At 38.6% G+C, this 7,604-nt stretch overlaps 1 long non-coding RNA gene across 2 annotated transcripts in view; it reads left to right on the top strand.

The window, feature by feature from the left end:
* LOC148132408 (uncharacterized) overlaps positions 1 to 7,604 on the top strand; it is a 251,800-nt gene that overhangs the window by 235,563 nt on the left and 8,633 nt on the right. The window contains exon 1 of one of the 2 annotated variants that reach the window (XR_015747959.1): positions 35 to 357. The exons of the other annotated variant lie outside the window; for it this stretch is intronic. This is a non-coding gene — a long non-coding RNA (uncharacterized LOC148132408). Of the gene's footprint in view, positions 1 to 34; positions 358 to 7,604 lie in introns of those variants that run through there. 2 annotated transcript variants of the gene reach the window in all.

Genomic DNA, 7,604 nt, shown 5'->3' with positions numbered 1-7,604 from the left:
CTGCAGGGGTGTGAGCTGCGCGCTAGCCAATGGGCGCGCTTCGAATGTTCCTTGCCAACCAATGGAGGAGGAGCTTTCCCGTGGAAGAGCTGCAGGCTAGCACGTGAACGCCAAGCTGGCTATGTGGGAGTGACCGCGGTTCCAGTTGAGGAGCGAAGGTTTTCTGCGTTGCGGGGAGACTCGGAGTGGGGTTGCAGCCGCTCCTGACGGAGAAGACCGATGTGCGGAGCCCACCCCACCCCCCTCGTCCTTCTTCTCATACGATAGGAGAAACTGGGAAAGGTTGCTGTGTACAATGATCACTTTCGCAGGCCTTTTCCCGCCCCACTCGGGGTGTAATCCCCAGAGGAATGCTTGGTAAACGCGGGACCTTCGTTTTAGTACCGTGTGAACATATTGCAGTGCATGAGAACTCGGGAGTTTCCAAAATGGCAATTTAAATTCGAGAGAAAACAGAGAGGCACCAGAGTAGAAACCAGGGAGTTGTGATTTATAGTCCGCACCTTTGCACAAAGCCAGCTCCGAGACTTTGGGCTAGTCCCTCTCTCTCAGCCCTAGGAAGAGGGGAATTTTTTTCTTGTAAGAAAACTCTTAAGCACTTGTCCAGGCACTCACCAGGAGAGGAAGGAAGAAGGAAAGGAAAGGAAGATGTATTATATGTATATTTCAATATAAGTTTGCTGTATACATTTCTTGCTCAGCCCTCTTTTTCTTTAAACTGAAACAATCCTTTGGGTGTAAGTGCCAAGCCCTGATTAACCAGGTGACTATCAGGGTAGAAGGAGGATTTGAATCTAGATTTGCTTCAGTTTTTGTGAGTTTAATAACTTACTCCAGACTTCCAGCAGTTGCTGCTGGATACATAAGACTTTCAGGAGCATCTCCATGGAGACTTTCTCTCTTAGGAATGTTTCACTTGTGGATTTCACTAAAGGTGATGCTTCTCATCTGTGAATGGCTGTGCCAGATAGAATATCTTGGATACAAACAGCTGTTCTTTTAAAATGTTTTCCTTTTTACTAAAACATAACTATTACTGGCAGATGATGTGGGGAAATACAAGGATAATCATCTGAATTACAATTATTTGAGTTCAAATTCATGTTGTGCCATGAAGTTTGTTTGCTTAACCTTGGGCAAATTTTAATTAAATGTTTCTAATCATAGAAGCTGATAGTTCATTTTATGACCTGTTAATTAAGCTGGAGAGGATTGACTACCTTGAAATGCATGCATTCAAGTATCCCATGTCTGTACATTCTGCCAGTTACACTGTACACACCGTGCTCATTCATTGCACAGAATAGTAAGATCTGTGCCCTGAGGAGCTTGCAGTCACATTGTTTGATCTGAAATCTGAATATCTGTATGATCATGATTGACAAACATTTTCAATAAAGAATGGCATGCATTTGGAAAGAAAAGAAAGAGATTAAAGTACTGATATAGGCCTTGAATAGAAAAAGTGGAAATAGTTCAGGGTAACTTCAACAGTTTCCAAGTAGTTTATCAAACTTTCTATTTGGTCAGTGGGGACCCCATCTGATCTTGGTCAGTTAACTTTCCTGTATCTTCTGTTGTCCTTTTGCAGTAGGATTGATGTATATTGACAGTATGCAATGCCCTTTGGACAATGAAAGTTACAGCAGAACTTTCAGAAAATTGATGCAATCACTATGTTAGTCAAAATTTATGCTGCCTGCATATACTGGGTAGTTTTGGGGGAGGGGGTGGAGAGGTTCAATGAAAAGTTATTGGGTTTCAACACTTGCGTAAACAACTGAGGTGTTTTGTTTTTTTTGCTCCATTTGCATATAGAGAAAGAATAGATATATAAACAATTGTTTTCTCTGCTCCAGTAGCAAAAATCAGTTAAAAGAGAACTTTTGAGTTGAAAGGTAGCCTGAAACATACCCACCTATCCTGTATACTTTTTAAGTAATATCTTTCTTCTCCATTCCATTCTTCCACTGAAACTCAAAATCCCAAGGCTGTTTTTGGTGCAGGAAAAAGTATTCTACTAAAGGTATGTATATTGCTGCATGTGATATTGTATTTTTGTTACTTTATTCTAATCTACTTTGGGATTTTTAAAAGAATGAAATGGTATATGATATTTTGCAGTGAAAGATATTCTTCACAACTGTCAAGAATTCAGTTTGCTTGGTCTGAAATTGAAATTTTCAGTGGCTTTCTTTAATATGTGACCAAAATGTGGGGGAACTTGTAATGATGCTGAGTATGTTTACTGAAAACAACTGTTGTGAACTGAGGTATAAGCTGAAAAGGCCATCATTACCTCCCTGCATAGGCCATTAAACTCACTTAGATTTGTGACTATGCTTGGCGATCATAATACTCTCTTAATTTGGCTTTAGTTTAGTATGCTTCATAAACTCTGGGGAGGAAAAGTGTCTATCAGGGTGAAGGCACTAGATTGATAATGATGCTATATTTCTTCTGATTTCAATTAAGGTTGGTGTTTGTTTTCATGGGAGGTACCTAATAAGCATCTTTTAAGATACAGTATTAATGTTTAAAGTATAAGAGGATGAAATGACAGAAGATAACTAGTGTAATGTAATAGAATAGTTTTGTGTTAGAAAGCTATATATTGAGTAGGCTTTCTCAATTTCATCCCGTATAAAGGGGATGATAATACAATTTGTCTTACCAGGTTACTGTAAACAATACTGAAAGTACCGTATATGCCGGCGTATAAGACGACCCGGTGTATAAGACGACCCCCAACATTTCCACTCAAAATATAGTTTGTTATATACCGCCCCCTCTTCCGCACGCCTTCCACTTTTGCACTTTTTTTTTTTTTGAGGCACTTTTGTCTACCATGGAAAGCGAATCCCGTGAAGCTGAAAGGAGCAGCCAGCCTTCTCCCAGCTCCCAAGGAAACGAGGCTCGCACCGCCCGAGCTCCGCTGAGGTATCCGGCTGGGGCTGTCAGGAGTTGTTACCGCTGGCGCGGCTCCCGGCTCCAGTCCCGCGTTGCCTCGGGAAGGAAAGGCAAAAAGGAAGAGCTGCGGCGGCGCTTTGCAATGGCAGCAGCGGCTCCTGGTTTTGCCTTTCCCTTCCCGAGGCAACGCGGGACTGGAGCGCGCCGAGCCGCGCCAGCGGTAACAACTCCTGACAGCCCCAGCCGGATACCTCAGTGGAGCTCGGGCGGTGCGAGCCTCGTTCCTTGGGAGCTGGGAGAAGGCTGGCTGCTTTGTGCTTCACGGGACCGTTTCCACTGTGCACAAAAGTCCTACCGGGGCTTGGTGCTTCCCAATTACATTTCCCGTATAAAGCGCCGGCATGATAATACCCCAATTGGCTCTTACCAGGGAAAAAATCTTATCCCGGAAAAGGTAATATTTATAAATATTGAACTTTCTGCTATATTTGTGCTATACAAATATGTAATTTATATTAGACTTTCTAGTATATTTATCCTATATGAATATGTATCATTTAACTATTGCCTTTCTACCCATTGGGCACATTGTAATCGCTTAAGAAACCTGGCAGAAAAAAAATAGCTTATTTTTCCACTAACAGTTATTATTTGGTAGTTGTTAACCCATTTCTATTTTCATTTCACCCCCCTTTTAATGGGAAGGAGTAAGAAATCTCAAAACTGCATATTTTCTACTGAATGCTGTTCTTTTTAAGGGCAGGAGGTGAGGCTTTCACGTGCCAATGATGCTGATCGGCCTCCTTTTTTCTCCCAGCTGCCCATGCTTTTTATATATACCCTTCAAACACAATAGCTATTCTGAGCATTTGTGAACTTACACAAATCACAATTTCAACAAATGCCACCTGTACCAATCTGCTTTGTACTTTATCTCTAGTTTATTGGTCAGAGAAAAAGGAATTTCTTCTGCCTGGATATCTGTTGGAAAGTATTAATTCACAAGCAACTAAAGAGATATTTAAAAAAGCTGTCCTTTTCATCTGATAGAAAATGTCAGAGCAGTAATTTATCTACTATGAATCTGATAAAACTTATTTATTTAATTTAATTTAGCTATAAAGGATTCACCTCAAATAGGTGGTTGATCGAGTAGCAACAGATCCACCTCCCCCATTCTGCCCCTGCCCTCCCCATGTGTCCTTAGATTTTAATCTTTGGTTTTAATTTATTTCTGTTTTAATGCAGATATATTTTTATGACTGTAAGCCACCCTGAGTTACCTTATGTAAGATGGGCACTAAATTTAATTAATAAATAATAAGTAAGTAAATAAACACACACACACACACACACATTATTTCAAGATGCAAGAATATCAATATTACGATAAAGGAATTTAGCAAGAGATATGAAATACAGAATGTTTTTTTAGGAGTATGTGTTTGTTTATATCTATAAAGTCATTTTCATAGAGACCAGGTAGCTAGATTTAAGAGTATGGGTACAGATATATGCTACATCTGCACATGGTTACAATTGCCTATTCAAAAGAAAAAAATAGATGATTCCAATTATTCTGTCAAAAGTATTTTACTTTGCATATGAAATACTGTTCATACTGTATTTAATGAATGTGTTGTCTCCTGCTACTGCTTACTGCATTGGCCTTTCCAAAATCAGGGGCAATTAAAGTTCATTCACTCGGCCGTGCTCAAAAAAAATTCATCATCACTAGTCAGTTTAAATGGATATAAAAGTATTTTTGAGATGTGATGAGGATTAATAAAAAATTGAATCTTAATATCAAAGCCTTAAGATTGCCTTCCTCTTTTAGTTTTGTTTTTCTGAATTCTCAACACACGAGGTATATGTCCTGTCATTTTTGGGCTTAATTCTCTACAAAAAGGTTTGAAATTGCTTCATCGTGAACAAGCATTGGCTTTTTTGAAAACTGGCAGCTATTTAAAGAGTGACCAGATTAAACTAGTACAAATTACCTCCAAGTCACTGGACGTGATCAAATAATAAATTTACATTGTTTGGTGTTTTTCTTCTCAAGGTCTGTCCTAAATCTTCATGTAGGCCGACAAGTTAATTTTAAAACAAGTCTTGCATAATATGAGAATGGCTTTTAAACATACTTTATTTGGTTCAGGTAATGACTTGACTTGCTTGCCAAAAAGTCTGTAATGAAGTTTAACAAACTTTGTTGGCCAAATGGTGTTGCAATAACCAAACCCTGGGTCTCCAATAGATAAGCATAGGAAACAACATTCGTGTTCTGGAAGCTGCTGGTAAAAAGCTGCTGGTGAAACTGGATAGCAGCAGATAGCAAATTTTGAAGCAGTTACTTCCCAAGAACAAAATCAATGACCACCAGGCCTAAGATTGAGTTAGGTTCAAATCAAGTATACTTTATTTTATTTAAATTTTTATATGCTGTTATTTAAAATAGTTTTTCTCAAGATAGATTAAAAAAACATTTAATATGTTTTTACATTTTAAGTTATTTCTATTTTGTTAAGAACCTCAACTAAATGAACATAATGAATAAAAATAAAATTACTCTTATATTTTTATAATGTTGCATAAAATTAATGCTAAAATATTAAGTAGCTGGAGAAAATAACTTATTTCTTGCTGGAAAGACACTGGATTAAGTGTAGGTGTTCCAGTGCCATGGGCTATCGTCACTGTAGCTCAGTTATGGGGGAGTGGCTAAGCATCAGAGCTCAGAAGAAGCTGTTAGATTCCATGAAGGAATTTGCCATGGATGCTTCAATGAATCATAGGCAGGTGTTTTATTTACTTTCGCAAGCATGCTGAAACAAATCTGAAGTATTATACAGATGAGTTCCTTCAGTTTTTGTCATCCCAAGTATCAAACTCTTGGTAAAGTAAAACAAGGTTCTTATGAAGACTGGATTAGTTGAAAGTAATAAGAAATTAGATTACTGTGTAGCAATCTTGACAACTAGATGCTTGCACTTTTAGAATCCATTTTTTCTTTGAGTGGTCTAATTGGCCATTTTTAGTGTCCAATTAGGAATTAGCCATCCATTTCCCTGATACTGGAGGAATTTGTGGCCATCTGGATTTTTGCTTTGTTTTCCAAACTGCTTTCATTTTTAAGAACAGAGAATAATATAATACCAAAATATGAAGAATTTAATAGATTACATAATTAGAGGCACACTCTTTTTTCAAACATAATCTTTATTAAGAGATTTTATGTAAATAATAAATACATCCCAGGAAAAGTATATAAAAAAGTGTAAAACAGAACAAAAAATAGATACAGAAAACAAATAGAAAATTAAAAAAGGAAAGCATGCATAAAGAAATAGCTTTCAATATCCATCTTGACAGTTATACAAACAATATTAGTTAAACTACCGTCCTATTTCCTAGGGCACACTACATATCGGTAGTGCAAATCTTGAACCTGAAGAGGAAGTAGGGTGGAATGATGTATGTGCATGCAGTGTCACAACTCTAGTAATGTATGGTATACTCAAAATATAACTAGATCTATCTGGTCAGTCTAACCTCATAGAAGGCATATAGTGTCATAGAAGAACATGAATCTAAAGCATGAACAAAAAGTAAACATTTAGAGCAGACTCTTTTCTGAAGCAAGTTGAATGCCGTTGATACAGCAACTGAACAGTAAATAGACTTTTCATCCTGTATAGGTTGATCTTTGTTATTGACCCTTATAAAGTTCATTATTGTAGCTCAACACTGATTAACAAAAATAATTGCATGTCATCAGTGTACTGATAGAGTATTAATCTAAATCTCATATTTGATCTCGCTTTGGTTGCTTCATACAGATATTTAAAAAGAAAATAACATTTACAGGAACCACATAGTGCAAATATGGGCTGAGCTGGAATTTTCCCCAGCACTGCCTTCTGAAAATAGCTGTCTAAGAATAAGTGAAAATTTCAATTTTTTTTTAATCATTTGTAACTTGGATTTTTTAGGTTTCTATGATACTGAAAATGATAATGATACTGAAAACTGCTGAGAGGTCCAGGAGAATCAATAGCATTACTGTTCTCTTAACATTTGTCCAGGCAAAGATAATTCCATAGCTAAGCAAAGCAGGTTCAGTGTTAAAATTAGGTCTAAAACGGGATGGGGGTAGTGCATCCATCCTTGCTCTACTTGACCTCCCGGCAGCTTTTGATACCGTTGACCATGGGATCCTCCTGAGACGGCTTTGGGGGATGGGAGTGGGAGGCCTTGTGCTGTCTTGGTTCACTTCCTTCCTCTGCGGCCGCTCTCAGTCAATGTTGATAGGAGGGGAGAGATCCAACCCTCACCCTCTGCTTTACGGAGTTCCGCAGGGCTCAGTACTCTCTCCTGTTCAACATTTATATGAAGCCACTGGGTGAGATCATCCATCACCATGGACTGAGGTATCACTAATATGCTGGTGATATTCAGCTGTATGTCTCAGCCCGAGGTGAGTTAAGTGTTGCTGTGTCCTCCCTCTCGCAGTGCCTGGAGGCTGTTAGGGGCTGGATGAGGAGCAATGGGTGGAAACTAAACTGTTGCAAGACCGAGTGGCTCTGGGTTTGGGGTTTGTTGGTTTAGGGAGAATTACCACCTTTAGTCTTGGATGGGGTGGCACTACCCCAAACAGATCCTGTGCATAATCTAGGGGTTTTCCTGGACTCACA

This window comes from Notechis scutatus, chromosome 2 (genome assembly GCF_049901735.1).
Source record: "Notechis scutatus isolate UNSWTSFEM ecotype Mainland chromosome 2, rNotScu1.2, whole genome shotgun sequence".
NCBI lineage: Eukaryota > Metazoa > Chordata > Lepidosauria > Squamata > Elapidae > Notechis > Notechis scutatus.
The sequence above is the reverse complement of the archived record's forward strand: the minus strand, read 5'-3'. Positions and strand labels throughout refer to the sequence as shown.